The 25,003-nt window shown below is 41.8% G+C and overlaps 1 protein-coding gene across 6 annotated transcripts in view; it reads right to left on the bottom strand.

Annotated features, from left to right (window-relative positions):
* The window catches only part of LOC311578682 (uncharacterized protein), a 240,209-nt gene that overhangs the window by 163,013 nt on the left and 52,193 nt on the right, over positions 1-25,003 (bottom strand). The gene's annotated exons all lie outside the window — the stretch shown is intronic.

The raw sequence follows: 25,003 nt of genomic DNA on the forward strand, positions 1-25,003 counted from the left end.
CTATTTTGACTCACAGTTTTGAAGATTCCAATCCATGGCCATCACCCTTAATATTCTCAGGCCTCTGAACAAAGCAGCGCATTATGACAGGGGGTGCAGAGTTGAGTAAATTGCTCACTTTGTGATGAGCAAGAAATGAAAAGAAAAGAAGAGACCACGCCCCACAATCACTTAAGAACATACCCCCCAATGCCCAGAAACCTCCAAGCTGAGAATCAGGCCCATAACACAGAACTTTGGGAAATGTTCCAGCTATGTGTGTTACAGGCTGAGCATGCCCATGACACTTATGGCTATGAGCATCGCATTTGCTTTAGAAGGTAAAGTTTAGTTAAATTTTAGTCGCAGTTTATTAATTTACGTCTTTATGTGGATGCTCACGCATCTAAAAGGACTCTGTTCTAGCAGTCTCTCTGAAGCTAGAACATTCTGTTAGCTATAAAGAACTTTAGAGATACAATGCAAGTCTACATAAAAAAAATTATGTTCAATCCTTAAGCACTCTTTGCTTTCAAGTTTTTAGAATCAGGTCTGTTGCTTAAAAAAAAAAAAAAGAGTAATATGTAGAAGGCACTAAAAATGCATTATGAGGGGAAAGGACAAAACATTTTCTCAGCAGATGGAGTGACGAGATGGAGCCCTACACAGAGTCAGAACAGCGTGAGAGAAATCATAAAGGAAGGGAGGCAGACACTGTGCTTGGAACAGAAAAAGAAGTATGTACCATTCTGTAACAGACGGGAATCAAATAAGGTCTTGAGTTTCTTCTAGATCTCAGACTCTATGGCTTATAACTCTGCAGTTCCAAAATGCATGCTTAATGAGTTCTCTTCAGACCCAGCATGTTTTCCATGAAGGAAAGATGCAGGTGTTTACCTCAGATTCACAGGCTCCAGCTGAGAAAGGCAAAAATGTCTTTCTGGACCGCACCTGAGCTGGAGCCCGGGGTCCCTTTCTTCGTGACAAGCCTACAGACGGGGTACCCACAAACACTCACAGGAGGACACACTGACACACTTCAAAGCCTGTTGAAGTCTTGGCCCTCTGAGACCAGCACGGAAATGCAAAGCAACTCACAATTCTCCACTCTGAACCTCTCCCATGAGAAAACAGCATAAAATATCGCACACTTCAAACCGTCGGTGTTATAAACTTCTGCCTCAGAAAGACTGTTCACAAATGTGTCCTTCAACAGGAAGCTCTCACCATGAATCTTTCTGGAAGGCAGTGCACATTTTAATGAATGCTAACATGTTTGCAAACATAATGAAAATAGTATTTCCCACAGAGCACTGTGCGGTTGTTTGAATAAAATATGTGCCTTTGGACATGGGTCTGTGTGATGATCGCGGTCAGATCTGTGCTTTCTTTGTGGATTAGGAGCAGCAGTGCGGTGTGGCCACATGCTTTATGAGAGCTGGCTGTGGGAACCCCTCACCCGCTGACATCTGTCCAGATCGCCACAGTTTCAAAACCTCTGCGTCTGAAATTTAGAAGCTAAAACTTTGGCAGAGCAAAAGAGCCATGTCTCTAAACGGGAACGTCTCATGAGGTGATGAAATTCAATACCAGAATTTCAAACATTTTATCACTGTAGAACAGAAATTGATGCATGAAAAAAAAAAAGACTACAATGAAAACGGCTGAATCATAGGACCCCAAGACACTGAAGAGTGGTGGCATTTCAATTATAAGGGAGCTAGTGACCCTCAGGAAGGACTTGCGCTTGGCTCCGTAGACATCCCCCTTGATTGGGGGACACCTTCTTCATTCTCAGAATGAGGTTCTGGGTTCTCAGTCTCTCTGGTGCTGCGCAAGTCTCTGTCTGCTAAATATGTAGAGAAACCTGGTAACATGCTCCTCATCAAAAACTGTTTCAAATAGGAGTTCACGTTTCTCTCCAAATGACTCCCATTTTAAATGCCCTTTATTTACTTCTCTATGCAGCTGGTGCCCAGATCTTCTCTAGATAAGGGTTTAGCTTCTTTGATAAGAAGACCCTAACCCTCATATACCTACAAGTAGGAGTTAGACGGCAAGAGAAGTAGGGAGTTTGTTTGGCATCCTGAATCTTTCAGAAGCAGACCATGTCAGAAATCCTAATCATTTAATGTTAGAGAATCGTAGCTGCCAAATGAAGTCCAGTTGGCTAGAGTCTTGGGCTCCACTCAGTCCGGGATTCCAAGATAATACAGTTACCTTCCACTCACAGTTCCCAGAGCCACTCTGAGTGTCGGCATCCAGCCATCAGGCAAGGTACACATCACAGGAGAGGTAGTGTGAGACAGGACTCCCATGATGTACATTTCTCTCACCCACATCTCACTGGCCTGTGCTTAGTGATAAAGTCAAAACTGAAAGTGACACTGGGAATTATTGTTCACTTGTGTGCTAGAAAATGTAATGGCTTTCAACCCAGACCTTCCTATACCTACAGAGTGTGATACAAAGTGTTTGGGGCAAGCACTTGATTAATGATACGTGTGTAAACTAGCAACAAATAACAAACCTTACGATGAACATCAAAGTCTGAATACTTTCCACTAATCTTTTGATTATCCAAATCACGATAACTTGGAATATACGAGTAACACATAATTCAATATGCTCATTCAAAGCCAAGATGGTGGCCATCTTCCTATACACGATAACCAGAAAATACTACTTCTGGAAAATGTATAGCCTATCAAAAGAGCTCTTGGGCTGGTGAGATGGCTCTCCAGATAAAAATGTATACTGTTCTTACAGAATATCCAAGTTTGGTTCCCAACCCCTGTGTTGAGCAGTTTATAACTGCCTATAATGCCAGCTCCAAAAGGGATCTGATGCCTCTAGCTTCTAAGGGCATCAGCACTACCTACAGAAACACATACTCTTATGCACACATATTTAAAAATAAAATTATGAAAAGATTATTTACAAAGATTACAAAAGCTATCAAAATGAAATAACAAAAATAAATCATTCTTAACATTCAGATTCCTTTATTTTATGTGTATGAGTGTTTTGCTTACATGGTATACATGTGCACCATATGCTTGGTGATTGTGGAAGTCAGAAAGAGGCATTGAGTTTGTGGTTACAGATGGCTGTGAGCTACTATGTGGAATTGAACCCAGGTCCTCTGCCGAAATAGCAAGTGATTCAAACTGAGCCATCTCGCCAGCCCACCCCTAGTAGGTCTTTTTTAAAAAGAAGAAATAGCTCCTGAATAAACTAAAAAAAAAGTCTAGGGGGCTGGAGAGATGGCTCAGCGGTTAAGAGCACCATCTGCTCTTCAAAAGGTCCTGAGTTCAATTCTCAGCAACCACATGGTGGCTCACAACCATCTATAATGAGATCCAGTGCCTTCTTGTGGTGGGCAGGCACACATGTAGGCAGAATATTGTATAAATAATTTTTTAAAAAGTCTACTTCAGGCTCAAATTCAGAGAGCTGTGTCTTCACCACTTATAGGTCAAGGAAATGTTCTAGTTGGTCAAACCTGCCTCTTTGTCCCAGGGTTATAAACCTGACATCTCCATTCTGCAAGTCAGAGGCTCTTCTATCTCCTAAAAAGGGACTTAGAAGCAAGAGAGCAACTCCAGGCCCATGAGCTGTTCAATGGGTATCAAAAAAAAAAAAAAAAGTCATCAATCCATTATCTTCTGACAGGACAGGCAGCCTGAGATCAAACTCCAGAGTTGGGTTTTAGGGTAGGAATGATATTTTGCCAATAGCTACCAAATTACAAGCCACATAGCCTGACTTTTCTATGACTCTGCTTCCCAGGCTGTAAACCTGAAGTAACAGTTCTGTTCTCATACCATTGCTAGATACAGCAAAGAAATGAATACAAGTACAAATTAGCAGACATAGGAAATATGTGCATTAGCAAGTACACTGAAAGTGTTGGTTGTGGTGAGGGCATGCACGTGAGTTCGCAAAACGCAAAGGCAAATCACAGCCAGAGTTGCCCCAGCTGAAGGCCTAGTTTTCATTAATACCTGTGGCATGTTTCCTATCCTGCTAGGATGACCACTTTCACTGAAGTTGACCACTCTCCTTTATTCATTGATATCCAAGATTGCAAAACGAAAGCTAAGTTTCATAGAGGACTTTCTGGAATCCACCTGATTCACATCCATCTATCCACTGATACCAATGAAAGTTAAAATACTTTCTCAAAGAATTTTTTTTTAGATATTAGAGCTTTAATTTGGAGACAGAGCTTCTTGTGTTAGAAACTCTGCCATTTTCAAAGGATGGGTTTTGTGATTTCCTACTCATTGGAGAACAAGCACCTTTGTACCCCTACAGATACACAGCAGTATCTCAACAAATATCTCTAGTGTGGTTGGATGAGTGGATGGATAAATAGACAGGAATCTGATCAACAAACGATAATACTACATTTGCCTTCCCAAACTGAAGAAGCAGTAAGAATCATCAAAACAGATTCCACTTTTAAAACTCTGAATCCCTTGAAATGCTACCAAGAACCAGACAGAGCGAGTAGGATTAGCAAGGAGGAGGCGATTCCAAAATCATGTCAAACTTTCTCCCCCCACCCCTTTTTTTTTTTGACTCCCTGACGGTGAAGCGGACACTTGGTTGCTTAGCACACCTATCTGTTGAATATTCACATTGATGGTGGGGGCAGTGATGCAGAAAATACACAACATCAGATAATCCAAAGTCATTTATATTTGGCTCAGGGATGCTTTGCATAATAATTTTGCAGCTGATTGATCCCCCTGGGTTTGTTTGTGCTGATATTAAAGCAATTTTCATTTTGTGAAAATACTAACAGAAAATAATGGAGTGCCGTGGCTAAATGTATACATAAGCAGTTCACACCGTTATTCCTCCTGCAGATCTGTAGTGACGGCTTACCTGTAAACAAAGACTGTGACGGACACTAAGAACGAGACAGAGACATGTGCTATGTGTAGTGCTTGTCCCAGAGAGACTCATGAAGAAATATAATTAAGACGTAGCTAAGTGTCACCGTATTCTTCTGAAGAGCGTACCTTCCATTCCTCTTGCCATATGCTCAAAATAACATACAATTTAAATGTACAGCTCACTGTATTTTTCCCAAGTAGAATTCATATGACACACATAGTACTACTACAGTCTAGGAAGAGTTTTAATGACTATACATATTAATTAATTTAGACTTGTCCAACTGGGACACTATGAATAGCAATATTCTTCTCTTTCTCTTATGGGTCACCTAAACTAACAAAGTTTGTCGCTGGACAAATCTGAGATTTAAAAATAGGCAGTCCAGCCCTTGAATCTGTGTCTTTAACCAACACACTCCTCTTCCTTCCTTAATCAAAATATCAAATTAAGTGAAATGTACAAAATATCAATAGCTTTCAGAGGAAAAAATAGACTTCTGTGTCATACATACAATAGATTCCACTCATTAGAAAATGGCAAACATAAGATATTTCAAAGGTTACCCTAATGTGAAATTCAAAGAAAAGTAACAAGCTACAGAAAGAAGACACTTACAGAATACACTACTGAGGAGTAAACAAGCAGAGCCTTATAGGACAGTGAGCTGAGGAGTCAACGAAATTCAAATGACTACATCTTTGAAATGATGTTCAGTTTCACTAGCAAATGAAAATAGAAAACAACAAAAAGGACAAAGTTTATAGTCAGGTGTGGTGGCATATGCCTTTAATCCCAGCATTCAGGGAAGCTGAGGTCTACAAAGTGAGTCCAGGACAACCAAGGCTACACAAAGAAACCCTGTCTCAAAAAAACAAAAATTAAAAAAAAAAAAGTAACCCCCCCACACAAAAAAAGAGAAATGAAGGAAGAAAGAAAAAAAGAAAATATTCCTCACACATGGCCTGAATGTGAGGGAAATGTACTCTCATGGGTGAATATCGGATACAGAAATGGGTAGAATTTCTTTGAAGACCACTTTAATGAGGTCTGCACGCTCTGGTGTCCATCTCTATTACTCTCAACATGGACTCTACTATGGCAGCCTGTGTCCTTTTAAGGTTTCTGTGATGAAAAACTAAGGCAGCAGTGTTTGGAGGTGACGTCTACCAAGAAGTCAACTGACCATGATGTGGAAGCAAAGGTATCAGTTGCTATTGCAGAAATGGACTAGTTGTCTTGTGGGCGGGGTCTTTATGAAGTCATAATCTGGCTGTCTTTTCTCTCTCTCCCCCATGCAATGCCCTGTGCCTTCCCAGAATAAGCCTCTTGACCTCGGACTTCTCAGTCTCCAGAATGATGTGACAAATTGCTGATCAGTAGAAGTGATCCGGTTTGTGGTATTCTGTCAACACCACACAAATATAAATCTGGAAAGAGTCCTTATATACTTACCCAGGGAAACAGTTGCAGATTCTCAGATAGTTACCCAATAAATTTTATTCACAAACATGTTTTTATAACATTGCTTATAATTATGAGACATTACAAAGAAATTAAATATCTGTCACTAGAGGAAGGGATAAATTTTAAAAAAGGATGTAGTCTCAAAAAGAGATACTAAAACAACAGTCAAACAAATGAACTTGTAACATTTATTTAAACATATGTATAAGCATCAAAATATTTAAATGAGAAAAACTCAGAGTTTAAAATTTTGATTCCTCACTTGTACATTTAGAAATACATGACCACATCCCCTGGATGGGGAGACCTGGTGGCACTCAGAGGAAGGATAGCAGGCTACCAAGAAGAGACTTGATACCCTATGAGCATATAAACGGGGAGGAGGTCCCCCTCAGTCACAATCATAGGGGAGGGGAGTAAGGGGAAAATGGGAGGGACGAATGGGAAGATACAAGGGATGGGATAACCATTGAGATGTAATATAAATAAACTAATTTTTAAAAAAAGAATAAAAAAGAAATACAGAGAAAACTTCATGCATGACTATATAAACATATGTGTAGAGAAATGTCAGCCATTGATTTGGCAAATGTATGTCAAATTCATGAGAGTAATTGAAGTTAGGAAGTAGCCTAGAGGAAGAAAGTAGAAATTAGAGGAGAGACTAGAGGAAACTTAAACTTTAAAATACACACATATGTATACCTATGTACATATGTATGCATATGTGTGCATGTATATGACTCACAAGGTTATGCCAAGGGAAATTCTAATCAATTTCAATTCATTGTGGCTCAAATCTATGTCTGAACACAAACCTTGCTCTTCTGTGAGAAAGAACCATGACAAAGATGTCCTCTCTATAAATCTGCCTGTGAGCTCCATCATGCCTCATGTGACTTCTCCTTCGACTATGCCCTAATGCCTCGTCTTCTGTTTTAGATTGGGCTCTTAGAAAACAAGGCTCAGCTCAGTTTCAGCCTTGAAATGCCTATTTGCACACTGTGCACATATGTGCACACTCCAAATTCACATACGTGCATGCACACACACACACACACACATTTCACATTTGCACATAGACACATTGTAGATTATAGAATAGTATCTGGGAAGAACATTTTAAAAAAACTTTATCCCAGAGGGTTCTTGGGTTATATTCATTTACTCATACTTTAAAAGATGCCATGTGAAAGAGAAAAAAACAAAAACAAAAATAACCGCTAAGAGCATTGACAACCTCTGAAGTAGATTACATAACAAAGTGCCACAGGACTGGTTAACCGCCTGTTACTTCCTTTCTGTCAAAACAGGCTTTACTCTAGCAGAGCAAGTCACCAAGTCAAGTGATTGTGTCCTCATTTCTGCCACAGACAGAGTTCTGCCTAATAAAGGGCAAGCTTGGATGCAGGCAGAGTCGACGACGGCCAAACTCTGCCAAGACAGGGTAAGAAAGTCCTCAATAGTTCCTGCTGCACAAATACGTCTGTCAGATAAACTGGGCCAGAAGGCTGAAGATGATGCTCCAACGTCATAAAGAGTTTTGGGTAACTGTTCAGGCAGTAAACTGTCTCTATAATTTTTCATTTTGGAAGCTGCTTACCTGTACTTCCTGTTTACTCAGGTAATTAACTTTATTCCTGCTCAAGTCTCTGATGGGGTTGAAGACCAGATCATTTAGTTTTACAATTAAGCTTAGTTGTTTAGGGTTAAGATGCTTTTAGGTCTAGATAGATGTTTTAAGTTGATAAAGACGAGATATGATAGATATTGATGTACACTCAGAACTTTAGACACACTGAGATAGGGAAGATGTTTTCTTCAAGGCTGCAAGATAGAAATAGCAAAAACACTAAGAATGTAACATTAATATAATTCCTGATTGTCCCAAAAGGCACATTCCATGAAAGTCTTCACTTACCAGAGATGGTGACAGATGGGAGGACATCCCACTGGGACTCTATGTAAGACAAATATAGGAGATGGGGAAATAGAAGGATCCATCGTGACGGGTGGATCAGGGCCGGGGGGGGGCGGGGGCTCTGCTTAGACTATTGCACTAACCAAGGACAATACAAACAGTAAACACAACCCCTACTCTGATCTAGCCAATGGATAGTACACTCTCCACAGTTATGTGCAGAGGAGAGACTAACTCTGGCATGAACTCTGGTGCCCGAAACTTGCCGGCCTCCCGTTAGTGGGGAGCCCTGGTGGCACTCAAAGAAAGAACAGGCAGACTACCAAGATGAAACTTGATAGCCTGTGACTGTAAAGTAGGGGAGAAGATTCCCCCCTTCAATCATGGACCTAGGGGAGGGCAATAGGGTAAGGGTAGGAAGGAGGGAGGACCAGGAGGATACAAGTGATGGGTGAACAATTGAGTTGTAATCTGAATAAAGTAATTAATAAAAATATAAACTGATCGAAAGTTTAATAATAATAACAATAATAATTAATAATAATAATAATTCCTGATTGTGTCATGGTTCTTCTTGCTGAAGGTAGTTTATTGTATATATGTGTAAAAATGTAAATGTATATGTAAAAATATTTAATAAAAAATCCAGCAATATATGAAAAAAGAAAGAAAAGAAAGTGCAATGTATTCAAACTGCTTACTTATTCCACCTTTATTGAAAGTACCAGAAGCTACTAAAAACCTGCACAAACAACCCAGCAAAGAAGCACGTGGACCGCAGCTGCATTTGAGTGAAATAGTGTCGCATCCTACTGCACTTTTATCAAGTGGCCCCTGCAGGAAGTGCTAGTTCCTGCTGTGGCTTTTGCTGCTGTGTGCATTGACTTGGCCTCTCTTCCAGCCCCACCCTGGCTCTCCTTTGAAACCAATTGTGTCCTTGACATGAAAAATGTACTTCAGAAACCCTAATGGCTAATTACATCAAAGGGAAGAGAGTCCAAACCTCAAACAAGGAATGATTAACTACACAAGCTTTCACGGGAGCTATCACACCCTCAAAACTACTCTTCTTTAATAAAAATGTTTCTAGTAATTTATTTTCTGCCAAAGTTTGTGTTCTCTGCCCAGGAATGACTCCTGTTTTTGTTCACTTCAGGGTTGTACCCTATCTAAGGCTAGCCTGCACATGAGTGAAGCAAGCAACCAACCACCTACATAATATGATTAATGCAAATTCAGGACACTGAAGGAATAGATTCGAAGCCCCATGGTAGAGAACAATCTGCTTGCTCAATAGTGCCTTCCAGACTCTGCTCCATGACACTCCACAAAAAGCTGTGACGCATGAAGAGTTTCCATGGTCACATACCAAGGTGAAGTGTTGGGTCAAATGAAAGTGATGTGTCTAATTATCAACAGATTTCAATGTTTCTGTTACAGTCCACATCGCACAGGCTGGGAATACAGGCTCAGAGCAGTATGAAAGATGGGACTAGCAAACATGAAGCAAAATGTTTGAAGATCAGCTCTGTCACTCACTATGTCAAGGGTCAAGGGACAAATGGCAGCTACAGGCAAGGGCTTGCAGATGATGCCTTGTCTCTGCAGCCCTGTGAAGTGCCTGCTGCAGGTGAAGAAATGCCACTTCTAAAACCAAGCCACACACACCACATGGGGAACGCCCTGTGTTTTCTGGTGCTCAGTTTGATTTGACTATTCTTTGTTAATAGGTCATCCCAAATGATATACTAGAAACTAAGCCACCCTTAAACAAACAAAATGGCCCGTTTTAAGGCATCGTTGGCATTTTTCAATTGTTCTTATTTACTTATTATGCTTTATCATTCAAATTCATGCTGATGGGAACAAACTGAAAGGACTGAGATGAATGAATTTGAGAGGAGACATGACTGAGAAATCAGCCTCAAACATTTCTTCACTGTGTAAACCTAGATGAAACCAACCAATCGGACCACAGAATGTAAAGGAGGGTGATTGAGATGAACTTCTTTAGAGAGGTCATGTAATAAAAAGAAAAATATATCAGATGTGCGTAGAGTGCTTCCTATTTGCTGGGTTGTGACGTCTCCTGTGCAGCATTATCCACATTTAACCCTGGTCACCATTTGAGCCATCGTCCACGCGTTAACAGTCTCTTTATACAGACAAATAACCCCGAACAGGCACTGTGAAGTAACTTGCCTCTGATGGCGCTAGGAAAACAATCCCGCTGCTTCTCTCAAACTTAATTAGCACTCAATTTCAGAGGGTAGTGATACTGTGCTCTCATTGGTTCTTAGCACCTGCCCCATATGGGATGCAGGTGAGGTGTAAATCTCTAAGACAGTTTTCACAGAAGACTATGGTTGTGATTAGGAGAGGCTTTGGAGGAGGGTAGCTCAGCCCTAAAGAAAGGTAGGTTCCGCAGGCTGACAAACCCTTGCCAGACACTTATGAAAACACTACCATGTACCCCCCTTTCAATAGCACATATTAGGACAAGGAAGGAGAGAGATGTACGTTGTGTAACAAAGGCTGCCTGAATAAGCATTTAAATCATTGGAATCATCCAGATTTCTTTTTGCATTTCTATGACAAAATTCCCTGCAAAGGCGACTTAAGGAATGGTTTGGTTTGGTTCGGTTCACTGAGGGTGCAGGCTATCCCAGTAGGGGAGGCTATCCCAGTAGGGGAGGCTATCCCAGTAGGGGAGGCTATCCCAGTAGGGGAGGCTATCCCAGTAGGGGAGGCATTGTGGCAGGAGCTTGAGGCGACCGCTCACATCGAGTCCACAACTGGGAAACGGGGAGTGCTAAAGGCTGGTGCTTGGCTCCCAGCCTCCTTTGGAATGGTGATGCTCACATGCAGGGTGGGTCTTCACATCACAATTAAGCCTCCCTGGAAGCTATCTCACAGACGTACTTGGAGGCTTACTCCGCGGCAATTCTAAGTCCTGTCAGGTTGGCCTCACGCTTAAGCATTACAATAAATTTTTTCCTTATTTCACAACACTTTCTTATGTCCAGAAAAAGATTAGTGGTAGCTGGAAGAGCTGCAGTGTATGCGCGAGCGTGTGAGTGTGTGTGTGTGTGTGTGTGTGTGTGTGTGTGTGTGTGTTTGTGTGTGTGTGTGTGTGTTTGTGTTTGTGTTTGTGTGTGTGTTTGTGTGTGTGTGTTTGTGTGTGAGTGTGTGTGTGTGTGTGTGTGTGAGTGTGTGTGTGTGTGTGAGTGTGTTTGTGTGTGTGTGTGTGTGTGTGTTGTGCACATGTGTGAAGTTTGCCTTGGAGGATTGAGTTATGAACGATACAGTACAGAGGAAACCTGGAAGAACGCATTTTGAAATGCAAGGTCTGAGTGTTGATTGACACACTTTGTACGATAGGAAAATCTGGCAGGTGCATTAGCTTGCATCCCTCTGATCTGTACACATCCACACTTGTCTTCTTAGGTACTTGGTAATAAGCTGCTTTAAAGATCCCTGAGTAAGCACGGAGATAATATCTGGAGTGGGTAGCACTCAGTCCTTTTAGAATGGCTTTTTCCTGCTCCTCTCGTTTTCTTAAGAAAATGTCAGTTTAATCATTTCCTAATGCTTTGATAATGTGTTTCTTTACATAGCTGTAGAACACTCGTTCGAGTGTTTTAAAAGCACGAATGTAGATGTAAAAGTGCCAGTTAAATCAGGTTACCCTTAGCTAACAAAACAGCCAAAGGGAGCTGAAGTTTTCTAAACTCAGATGACATTTCTTCAAAGCAAATAATAAAGGTCAAGGCCCCTAGAGTGTCTTTGTGTAAGAAAATAACCGTTCTGTCGTTTGATGGACATAATAATTTCAGAAAAGGAGGAGGACTCCGTCCATCTGAGTGAGTTTGTTACACACTAGGTGGGTTAGTCTGCAGGTGAAGGGGGCTTGAGCAATATGGGGATGAGGAAGAGAAAGATGCTGGGACCAGGAAGATGGAAGCCATTGCTGATTTGGATGTCCCACTGCCCTTGGTGGTGTTGGTAAACATTTAGAAAACTCACACTAGCCCGTGCAGGGGCAGATGAAGCTGTAAAACATTCTAGCCAACAAGCGAGGAATAAATGTAAGAGACCAACTTTCAGGAACCTCTGCAGTGGAGCAGAGGTTCCATTTCTGCTCAGTCTCAGCAAATTGATGCTACTGGGAGTTATCCTATCTCAGCTTGAAAACAGAAGCCTGGGGCGTGAGCCAGGGCAACATGGAAGCATATGGGGCAAAGACAAGGAGATAGGAAAAGCACAGCTGCAGAATCCTGGAGAGTGAGATAAATGACCCGTCCCTGAGCCGAAGGGAGAGACATCTAGCGATGCCCAAAGAAAGAGACAATTTCTCTGATTCCTAATGATATACTGCTACGCTCATAGATTGGTGTCCTCTGATAGGCTCCACTCAGCATGCAGAGACCCACAGCCAATCACTGGATGGAGCTTGGGAAATCCCAGAGAAGAATGGGAGGAAGAACGTAGATTCTAAATGGGTCAAGGACACCGCAAGAAACCGCACAGAATCAACTAACCTAGGCCCATAGGGCCTCACGGAAACTGAGCTGCCCACCAGGAAGCCTGCATGGGCCTGACCTAGGACCTCCACACATACGTTACAGTTGTGTAGTTTGGACTTTTTTTAGGAGTCCTAATAGCAGAGCTGACTCTGTTGCCTGCCTCTGGGACCCTTTCCTCCTTTGGAGCTGCCTTGTCTAGCCTTAAGAGAAGAGGAGATGCCTAGTCTCACTGCAACTTGCTATGCCGCGGCTGGTTGATATCCATGGAGGCCTGCTCTTTTCTGAAGAGAAATGGAGGAGGAGTGGATGGGGCCAGGGCGGAGGGGTGTAGGGAGGAACTGAGAGGAGAGGAGAGAGGAAAAATGTGGTCAGAATGTAAAATAAACTAATTAAGGAAAAAAAAACAAATAGGCAATTTCTCAATCAAACAAGTTGAAAGACAAAGTAACCCCCAGAACATAAAGCCCTTCATCAATTCCAAACTTGACTTGTCACTTGGCCCTTCATTAAGGTCAGCACACGCTCTGGGCAGTCAGGAATCCTCCCGGCATTGTGGACTCAGCAACAGCAGCAGGTGAACCTATTCTAGCTTCCAATCACTAAAGCCAAAAATGTTAAAACACCACCAGCACTTTCAGGAGTTCTGGGAGTACGACATATGCCTGTTATGAAACATGGCCAGGGAGTTAGGGAAAGACCTGTTCATGATATGCACTTTGTGTGAGTCTCACTGGTACCCTAGAACGCTCGACCGTGACAGATACTGTCTCAGAGATGTATGAGAGTAGAATATTCTAGAAACATGCTGTAACAGTCATGCCTCGGCATCCGAGATACACCTGGACCCACGTCGAAGAGCTTAAACTAATGATCCCGGTGGCCTTTTGTCTTCCGAACCACTGGAATGCAGAAGTGGCCTTAGCTTCCAGAAAGAGAGATGCAAACATTTGTCTTCAAACTGCCCTTCAGCATCAGAGTAAATCATATATGCATGCGGATCTCATCAGGGGCCCCTGCACACACAGCCCAAGATGTCCTGCCAATAAAATGACCACAGCCAACGTTTTCTACTCTCAACGTTTAAACAACCAATTGAATGTTGGCTTTCATTTCATTATCTCGCCCCCATATGGAAGGTGAAGACCACTTTTCAAGTATTTACACATTAAATATCACAAATAGCTATTTCCCCCGGGGAAATGCTGATTTTTCTCTACTGTTTATTGCAAAAAGCATCCCTTCACGAGCATGTCGGCTTGCTTTGGAATGTGGGTGGAAGCTGGGTGGGCGGACCTTCGTTTTCCTCTTCCTTTTTTGGCTATGTTTTCTGTTTGCCTCCTCAGATCCTGTCTCTACCGTCTTTGTTCTGCTCTGTACCTCGGGATCCTGGCATCTATGGACAACACCTGCTGACCTTCTTTTCTCTTTGCCTTCTAGTGGATCTTCCAGCGAGAGGCCTTCAGACTAGGAGCTACTTCGTCTGGTTTTTTACCATGAGGAGCTGTGGTACCCAGTGGCCACGGTGCCACTGGGAAGACTGTTAACTCCCATCAAGACCCCAGGGCTTGCTTCCCTCTAGTCACAACTTTTTAAAGGTTCTCCAGAGGACTAGAACCAAGAGAATGCATACAGATTATAAAAGGAGATTTAGTAGGTTGGGTTCCATGGTAGGAAGAAGGTGTGCTAACACGTCACACTGCCTTCTGCATGCGAGAGAGCTCAATAGCTACTCAGTGCAGGAAGTTGGGTATCTGGAGCTCCCTGGAGAGTCACTGCTTTTAAGCTGCTGCTGCTGACGACACTAGAATTTAGGGTCAGCGCAAGATGGCTGCAGCAATAAACACACTCTAGAAGGTGTAGAGTTAGGTAGACACACACAGTGCTTTTTCACTGGGCCTCTTTATGTCTGGGTTACCCATTGAAAAGCACTGCCCTCTGAAGGCAAATATTCTCTTCCTGGATTAATCCTCTCTGGAGACTCTGCCAGACACAACCAGACATGTGTTTCCAAGGTGATTCTAAACCCTTCGGGTTGACAGTCAAGATCTTTTGTCCCCAGTCGCTGCCAAGCCCCTGTCATTTCCTCGCCCCTCTCACACTTCTAAAAAAACGTTCTTTTCGTTGCATAATTTCCTACCATCTTCAGAGTACCCCCTTCGCTTCCTGCTGGGACCCTGAACAACGCAGGCTTTGTCTGCTCATTTCCTGGTTTATCAGTCAACTGGAGGAAAAAACTGATGAATCAACAGCATGCAGAGGAAAGGCCACTCCTTCCTGGTCTCCCGAAAGGGTTATGAGGAAGTCGGCTACAATCGAGGGCTAAAATGGAACCTGAGGATTATCTGAGGGTTTCAATCATCCCTGCTCCCCTCATTCTATCTTGCAGAGAGTTGGAGAATTGGCTGTGTCAAGGCGAAGTTGACACACATCACAGAAGCTATACGGCAGTCTATCTCCTCATTAAGAATTTTTTTTTTTGCTAGGTCCCACTGATCTTCCTCTTCTTGCAATGCTTTTGATGTGCATTTAATTCTAAGTTCTGACAGAGAAAGGGTCTCACATCTGCTGTTCCCAATGCAATCTTCACAGGACTGTCAAAAAAAAATGCAGCTATTTGTCCCCAGGCTTAAATTGCCAGCTCTAAAATGGGGTCAAGAGCTCTCCCTAAACACATCTACAACAGCCAAGCATACACTTAACATCTTCATTTTATCGTGAAATTTTCTTCAATCTAATGTTAATTTGGATATATCATATTTCCATAAGTGTAATCTATACTTAGGACATTTTTGAAAAGAATAATAACTCAGTGTATTTCTTAAAACCACAAGTCTACCTGCTGTGCATAGAAATGCTAGTAGAATAAATTTAGACACATGAAATGTAATGAACCATTTCCATAAATGAAAATCACTTTTCTTTGGGTAACTTCTGTACAGAACTCTTAGAAGTGTTATATGTTTCCACCCTTGATAGTCTGTGGATTAAAGAGGAATATAAAAAACAGTTTCTAACAAGCATTAAAAACCAAATCTTCCCTCATTACCTATGAAGAAAAGAAAATGTCTCTCTACATACAGCATAGTTTTGTTCTGGCTTATTATTGTTTGGACATATACATATTTTCATATATATTGTCCTATAAGTAATAAATGCCTCTATCTTCAGAGGCTGGGGAGACTGTTTAATAGATAAGAACGCTTGCTGTACAACAAGAGGAGCTGGGTTCAAATCTTAACCACCCAACTTAAAAGCCTCGGCTTATTGCACGAGCATTAAGAGACAGAAATAAGTGACTCCCTGAACTCTCTGGCAAGTAAACCTCCATCCAAAACAGCAAACTTCAGGTCCAGTGAGAAACTCAATCCAAAAATGCATGATGACATTCCACATAGAAAGGTACCCAGTATCCTCCTGCTTCCGTGTGCCTGAAGACACACATGAACATGTACCGCGTACACACTACAACACACACACGCACACACACACAAAGAACATAAAAACCTTGATCTTGCTTTATGAAGTCTTTATGAACTGGGATCCCCTTGAAGTCCAGTGTTTGTTTTTTGTTTTTGTTTTTGTTTGTTTGTTATTTGAGACAGGGTTTCTCTGTTTAGCCTTGGCTGTCCTAGACTGTTGTAGACCAGGCTGGCCTCGAACTCACAGCGATCCGCCTGCCTCTGCCTCCTGAGTGCTGGGATTAAAGGCTTGCGCCACCACGCCCAGCCGAAGTCCAGTATTTCTTTAAAATTAACTCTTACCGAGATGGTGGTAGCAACACAAATTAATTTTCACTTTCTGAAATGGACTGGTAACTTGGAAAATTGTGTCTTGATATTTGACTAGAAGGTCTTCAAGTTTGATTGTCATGCTTATGTGCAACTCATAATTCATTTTCTTTTCTCCACCTCTTAAGCTGCTAAATTTGGGACTAAAGCAATTATGCCATTTATGTGGTCCTGGAATGAGCTAGAATTGTGTGAGGACAGCATTCTCAAGTGTGAGCCTCGAAGTTACCTCACCTGGCCCGTTTCTCCTCACGAAGCTAGTATCGTTGCTTTATGGTTGCTCTGCAAGGCAGTGATGAGGAGAGGCATGCTCGCATCTCACAGGCTAACAACGATGCCTAACATGCACTAATGGACTCTGAGTAAACAATTAAAGCTACAGTGGGTAGTATTGCTCATATTCTCTGGAATCCTGTAGACAATTAGCCACTTCCAAGTGCAGTGCTGCTCTTAAAACACAGCACAGGGTGGTAAGATTTTTTCTCCTTTATTAATTTATTCTTGTTACATCTCAATGGTTATCCCATCCCTTGTATCCTCCCATTCTTCCCTCCCTCCCATTTTCCCCTTATTCCCTTCCCCTATGACTGTTCCTGAGGGGGATTACCTCCCCCTGTATATGCTCATAGGGTATCAAGTCTCTTCTTGGTAACCTGCTGTCCTTCCTCTGAGTGCCACCAGGTCTCCTCCTCCAGGGGACATGGTCAAAGGTGAGGCACCAGCAGCCCGATACTTGAAAGAAGAGGACTGCAACAGTTGTTTTATGAAAAAAGAAATTACTTGAACATCTTTGGAAAACAAGCATTTAATATATAAACTTGAATAACTATAGCTTAGGGTCAGTCAGTAACCAGAACCCTGGACTACAGTACAGGGGTCGGTAATAAGTGGACTTTCTATCCAGAACAAACAAAGGAAAGGTTTTAGGGGACTCAGTTTTCTCCTATGTTAAAAGAAGTCAGGCTTGGGGCCTGGAGAGAGGGCTCAGCTGTTAAAAGCACTTGCTGCTCTGCAGAAAATCCAAGTTCAGTTCCCAGAACCCACACAGGACAGATTTTAACCTCCTGTAACCCCAGGACCAGTAGATCCAGCGCTCTCTTCTAGCCAACATGGACACCTGCGTGCACGAAATACACAAATACACAGGTAAAACATGGTGTTTCCTAATAAAAATAAATATTTTAAAAGGTGTTAAATTCTAAAATCTCTGGCTCTACATTGTCTTTTTATTATTATACCACAAACATTAGTGTGTACAGCCTACCCGTTAAACACACAGGCTTCAGGGACCTCGTACAAATGTAAATTCTCACCTGACCGCTTGCGTTCTCTGAACTTGCAGGCTCAGTTACTTAACTTTTCCAAGGCCGGGCTCACCACAAGTAAACTGTGAATTGAGTGGCATATTGTTCACAGGGTCTATGGAAAGGATTGTGTGTTTCTCTCACCAAATTCACGTTCAATGGCATTGTCCTGGGAGTTTGAACTCTGTCATGATGGAAAAACAATATTGTATGATGGGAGGTGAGCAAAAACTACCAGCAGGAGTTCCCTGCCTGGCAATCCAGATGTTTAGAGTAAAGCGTTAGAGGCAGAAATGGTGTGCATTTCCTAAGAGCTGCTTTTCAGTATTAAGAGAAATAATCCATGCAAATAATAAACCACTTGAGCTAGTTCTGAGTCATGCTATGCTCCACATAATAGTGATTTTTCATATTTTTCTAAGTTACAGGAAACTGTGAGCCACCCCCACCCATCATGCAGACTCACTGAGATGCCACAAAAAAAGAAAAAAATGACGTGAACGTGTTTTGCTCAGCTACTGAGACCCCAAGCATGAAAAGGTCTCTCACTTAGCTCCTCATTTCCAGGACCTCTGTTAAGTGTTGTCCCTGTAAAGAGTTCCCCTCTTTGCAATCAGATAAGGATTTCTTCTCTTAAACGGCAGAATCTATTTACTCCTGGTAGCAGCCCAATGTTGTAGTTATTTTCAATGTAGGAGCGATAACTAAAGCTTTTCTTTTTTTTTTTTACAACAAGCCTTTCTCATGTTTCTGGTCCCTGTCTATCTTCGAGTCCTGGAAAAGAAACTCAAGGAGCTCAGGAGGCCTTCTGTCCCCTGACCCCTAAGTCCCAGTCATCAGTCACCTTCCCTTCCACCATCTCTACACCATTGTGTGGTTCTGTCTCTGCCCGTGTCATGGCTGCTCTGGCACTGGTGCCTGTTACTTGAATCCTAGACAATCTCTTCAGAGGCTCCTGCCCTGCCTCCCATGTCTTCTGCCTTCTGCTCTTTCTAGCTTGCCCATCAGTACCTCTCAGGGCTCCTAGGATAGTCATGTGGCCTCCCCTGTGACTCAGACAGGGCCCTCTGCAACCTCCACCTCCTTCACCCCTTCCTCCCACCAAACACTATAGTCTAGCTACACTCACATCTCTACTTTGTGTCCCTCTTTTTTACTTTAATCTTCAACCCTCACTCTCAGTTAGTTTTGGTTTCCCAAGAAATCCCCTTCTGGGGTCGAAATCTCTTTATTTGTTAACCCTAACCAAGTGCTACATCCTCTATTCTTGGTGTGTTTTAGTAGCAAAGTGCTTGCTTATCGTACACGATGTCTATACCCCCAGGACAAGGGGAATTCAATCATTCAGGGCACATATCCTTTTTGTGATTTAGAGAGTTTTCTTTCATTATTTATTTAACATTTTTTACAATGGATCACAAGTTCTACAGGCTTCGCTTAGTTTACTAATTGTTGTTTCTTCACAGACAAATACATGAACTGGCAATATTTAGTTGATGAAAAGAAGGGTCACTGAAGTCTGATAGACAGCTACTCTAGAATATTGTTCAACACTCAAGGGAAATGAGCTATGGAGCCGCAAGAAGACAGAGGGAGCTTTAAATGCACATTGCAACCTGAAAGACCATCTGCAAAAGCTAAGCATTGTAATTCCACCTGGGTGTTTCTCCAGAAATAACCCAAAAAGAGGAGACACTGAGATAAGTAGTTGTCAAAGGAGAGAAGGATAAATATTCTAAGTCTGCAAAATACTCCGTATGATATGTGCTGGGGGACATCCACCATGATCCATTTGTCCAAATCCACAGACCATGAGACAGACAGGGTGATAACGATGCGTTGGTGCAAAGGTGCTATGTTGACAAAGACACAACTTCTTTTTGGGGGAGATTGATAGCAAACAAAGCTGGTGAAGTAGGGTGCATGCAACTTCTTTCTGCAAGAAAGGTGTTTGCGCCAAGCCCCGAACTAGGCTGGTGAGCACAATGGCCAAGATGGCCTCTGTCTTTCGTCACTGACATAGGTGGGGACTATGTACCACATCTCATTGTTTGCGCCTGACCTCACAGCCTGACAGAGTTGGCTAGTCAGTGTAAAGGGGCAAAGTGAGGAAACACAGGGCCTTGTCAGGTTAACTACCTTTGGTAGGGGGCAAATGTTTCTTACATTTCTTCCTCCTCTGTTGCATTTGTATTCAAATCTTCAGGGAGAAGTTTCCAACACTCAGTGCACAATTAGAAGAAGGGGTTTACTTTTTCTCAGTATGGCATGGACTTCCCTCTTTTCTTATCCCTTTTTGAAATAAATCTTCTCTTCAGAGCTTGTTTTATTGGGGCTGGAGAGGGATAACAGCAGTTAAGAACACTTGCTGCTCTTCGGCTCCTATGTCTGGTAGCTCATAACGGCCTGTGACTTCAGGAGCAGGTGATCAATGTTTTCTTTTAGCCTCAGGATACACCTGCACACAGGTAACAAGACACACATACACGTGTGTGCTTATGCACAAGTGTGTGTGTGCGCGTGCGTGCATGCACACACACACACAAATCTTTTCTTTTTACTTCTTTTTTTAACTTTTTTAAAATTAATTTATTCTTGTTACATCTCAATGGTTATCCCATCCCTTGTATCCTCCTAAGCTACAGGTTTATGAAATCTTTCTTTCCAACTTAAGAGCATTATAAACACTACCACTGTGAGAACACATGGGATAGCAAAGGCTAACAGCAAAGTATTCTTTTTTTCCAGAGCAAATTTCTCAGTAGCTGTTTATTAATCTGAAATTTTTTCTGATCCTATCACCATTTTTTTTTAATTCCTCTATTTTGGATACGCGTTCAAAAAATCTGTTCATTTAACAACCCGCCCCCATTCAGTTGTTGCCCAATTCTTGGGCACTTAATCAACAAAAACCTTTAGCTGAGTCAGCACAAAAATGTAAAATGCAAGCCAGCGTGTCTGATGATCATAAATAGGTAAACCAAAAAAGAAGAAGGTGAAATTTTCATTTAAGCGTGCCTTTAGGAAAACAGTCACCTAAAGACTTGAGCCCTTGAAGAACCTAACAGGAGCCATAATGAAATGCAAATAACCACATTAATGCAAATGCCAGGCTACAAATCCAAACATAAAAAAGTCAAGAAACACAAAAGTTAAGGTTTGCTAGAAACATTAGCTCACTCCAATTGTACATATAGAGTATTTCCAATTACAGGGAAGACAGCAAAATGTGGCCTCTTAATGGACTGTGCATGCCACATGGGTAAGTTAACGCTGTTAGGAGAACGTTAAATCTTACAACCCTTGACTTTGTTTGCCAAGTTATGGCCTGAATATTGTATTGCTCCTATCCTCATAATGATATTTTCTTAAAATGAAACAAAAAAAGAGAGCAAATGTCAGTATGTTTTCCATCAATATAAGATTCTAAGTATATATATATATATATATTCTGGTTAAAGTCCAAAAATGCCTGTGCTTAGAGATGGTTTGAACATTCTGCTTGTGTTAAGTGAAATGTACAAGGGCACCCAGGTTATGTGTTTGTAGAAGCAAATACGCATGTATGGGGCTATGGTGGTGTGATGTATTTATCACATGTAAATTGCACAGAGAACAATATCTCCACTTATAAAGGACAAGCTTTGATAAAATATAGACCTGAGAAGGAAAACAAATACAAATGGATAGAGGCTGTAATTTCACGAGTTTGTTTTTATTATCTAGAACCGGCTGCTTTATTTTCTTTTATTGTTATTAATAGTAGTAGTGGTGGTGGTAATAGTAAGTAACATGTCTGTGTGTGTATGTATGCGTGTGTGTGTGTGTGTGTGTGTGTGTGTGTGTGTGTGTGTACGTGTGCATCTGGCTCATGCATGCAGAGGCCACAGGGGATGTCTGGTTTGTTTCTTTATCAGTCAGCCGTATTTTTCGAATACCCTAGTCTTTCACTGGAGTGGAAGCTTTGCTCAGCAATATGGGGAGCCTCCCAGGCTCCACCCACCCCACCTCACTGCACCCCCAGTGCTAGGGTTGCGGGTCCTGCCGTTCCTGGCTGCTGGGGATTCAAACTCAGCCACGCACTCTCTTTGCCACTAAGCCTCTTCCCAGGCCACACAGTTAACGTTTAGTAGAATTTTTCTCAGGGCTCGTCTCTCTTTCCCTTTTGGAAGGAAGCATGGTGTTTCGTTTCAATGTTTCTGAGAGATTAAACAAAAGTATATGTCGTGATCTATTTCCACATTTAGCTTGCATCTCTTTTATAAATACTGTTGCAACAGGATGTTTCATTAGTTGCATACGGTTGAGCTAGGTAAATCTGTCTTAATTAAATTATGATGTTACAAAAACTGGAGAGATGAGAGAAGAGCAGTCACCGCACTGTGCAGCAGCGCTGTTGGAAGGAGACTGTGTCTGAGGATGCGCAGGGCCCTGTGCCTCACACAGGCCACCATTACCCCAGTCCCATGACAGAGAGGTGCTCTTGTGGATGCCGACTTCAGGCCTGGGAAGGACGAGCAGGCAGCAGTGAGCGACGGCAAGCCGCGCCCGCTACACACGGCGGCGTTCTGGATTGATTACCCGTTTCCGGTTCTTAGCTGAGAGGCCTTGAGTACTGCAGTTTTCAAATGTTCCTCTCCCACTGAGCAGGTTCTCTTTAAAGTTTTGTCAGGCTGCTGAGCTCCCAGTACTAGCCTGTATCTTCTTGTCTTCTGATGACAATTACTCCACCAGCCTTCTTTTGTAAAGACTGTGAGATAAATGTGGCCACGGCCTGAAAACTATAGTGTCATGCTTGAGCAGCGTGATCTCAGACTCGACGCTACACATACAATGGTATGTTCTTAAATAATTACCAGGCAGTTCGTCTGCCACCTCGCCTGCCTCTTGAAATGCCTCATATTATGTCCAGCAAAGAAGTGGAGGCCCGGCAGGCCTCACCCCTACCTGTTCTTTCCGCAGTGTGTAACTGGCCTGGCCTCACCCCTACCTGTTCTTTCCGCAGTGTGTAACTGGCCTGCCCTCAGCAGCACTGAAGGCCTGTGCTTAGAACAGGGGTGGCGTCAAGTATGAACTCTGAACAATCCAGTTGACCTCTTTGTTCTTTGTCCACAAAGTTGATGTCAAAATTTTTTTTAAAAAAATTTTAAGATAAATCAGTGTTTCCCTGTGGATTCCTATATGGGTTAAGGGAAGTGTATGAGATAATCTAGGATATGTATTTGGAGAAGTGAAACGTAAGCATTGTGAGGCTATGGTTGGTATTTATTTTTGTATCCTGTGTAAATTGTAAATTGTAAACCAATGGTATTCACAAAATCAGGAAGCCCAGTTTGTATCATATGCTCATTTTGCCTACTTGTTCATTTATTCACTGGGTTGTCTTGAGCGTTGTAACAGTGCTTTTACAAAGTGCTTATTACAGACCTGAGGAACCACTGTCACACCGTCTGGAAAGGGTCCAGGGTTGCTGCCTTCTTAACGGCTTAAATCAGTGCTATAAATGTTAAAAGATATTTCACAAAATAGATGGCAACAACAATAAATAAATGTAAGGGTTAAACAAAGAGATGGGGCGGTCCTTTTTCCTGTAGTTCTAGCTAGAATTATTTTCCACAGCTAACTGAAATAATTCCACATTCGAAAAACATCAAAACAGCTAGAATTCTTAAGTCTGAGAAGGGAGAAAGAAAGCACTTTGCTAAAGTGAAGTGAATTCAGCATTTGCAATGTAATTCAAATTGCACTTGTAATTCAGGTCCTGGAATTAACCCACTCAACCAAAGCTTGAAAAGATTTAGATTTGCTCAGACTAGCAACAATACAATACCGCCTGACAATTGCAGAACCACCCTGTCTTTCGGTGATACATCCAATACACTCTAAATTATAATTCTAAAACTCAGCTTGTTGTTAGGAAAAAAAAAATCTGTGCATCATATCAGAGTCTGTCTTGTTGCAATTTAAAAGAGGGAGGGGGACTCACAGCCAGTTTTAACCAACCTGACCCCTTCCTAGAAATAATTTTTTAAAACGCGATTTTTTTTTTACAATTTTTAACAGTAGAGAGGTTAATCTGAAATAGAATTCTTGCATTTGCAGCCCATTGACTACAATAAAGAGAATAACTTTCAAGGCATTTGTAGGACTAGGGGTACAGTTTGGGCCATCCAAGCCCCCATTGTGTTTTCCCAATGTCGATTTCTGCAGGGGATTCATCTCATTGAAGGTAGAAGGCAGAACAGGTCCAGGAGATGGATTCGTGGTGAGGCAAGCATGTTTAGACTACTTACCCATGAAAGTTATTTCAAGGTTTCCACACAAGCAATTTAGGAAAACTCAGCCATTCTACCTTTATTTAGTTTGAAAACACCTCATAGCCCCAGAAAGTATCTTTATTTTTTTTTTTTTCTTTACAAAAAAAGAAAGGAAGGAAGGAAGGGAGGAAGAGAAAGGTCTTCTAAGCAGATCTAATTTCTTCATTTGCTGGCAGTAATAATACTTAGGTTTGCATAATCCCTTCTAATTTAAAACAAACTTTATGATTGTTTAGACTGCTTTTTGAAAAGGATTTGATATTTCAGCTCACTAGTATACAGAAATATCACTGTATCGGTGAGTGTACATATGTGTAATCAACCTGGTTACCTATGCACCAATGTCTTGAAAGGTGTGTTGTGCTGTGTTGTGGGGTTTTTTTTGTTGTTGTTGTGTTGTGTTTTGTTTTGTTTTATGGATATACAGCAAGGCAGCATTTTCATGATATTGTAGAAGACTGAGCTTGATAGCACAAAATCCTTTCACCTTATTAATCAATTCTTTGGCAAAGAGAAAGACCTCCAATTTCACTTTTTTTTAATCCTATGCAAAGCAGCATAGTTTCATATTTATTTAGCTTAGCACTTTCTATTTAAAACATTTATTAACCAGAAAGACCTTTGTGACATGTAAATTTCATTTGCTATGCCCTGTAGATTAAAATACATCTGTTTCAGCCATCATTTGGAAACGAAATAATTTTAATAGTTCACTTTATGGAAAGGAAAAAATTATGTCAGCATTCTGTTCTGACAAGAGAAGGCAAGTGGCACACACATAATCCTGGGAGTT

Source organism: Acomys minous (assembly GCF_964271855.1).
Source record: "Acomys minous genome assembly, chromosome: 12".
Lineage (NCBI taxonomy): Eukaryota > Metazoa > Chordata > Mammalia > Rodentia > Muridae > Acomys > Acomys minous.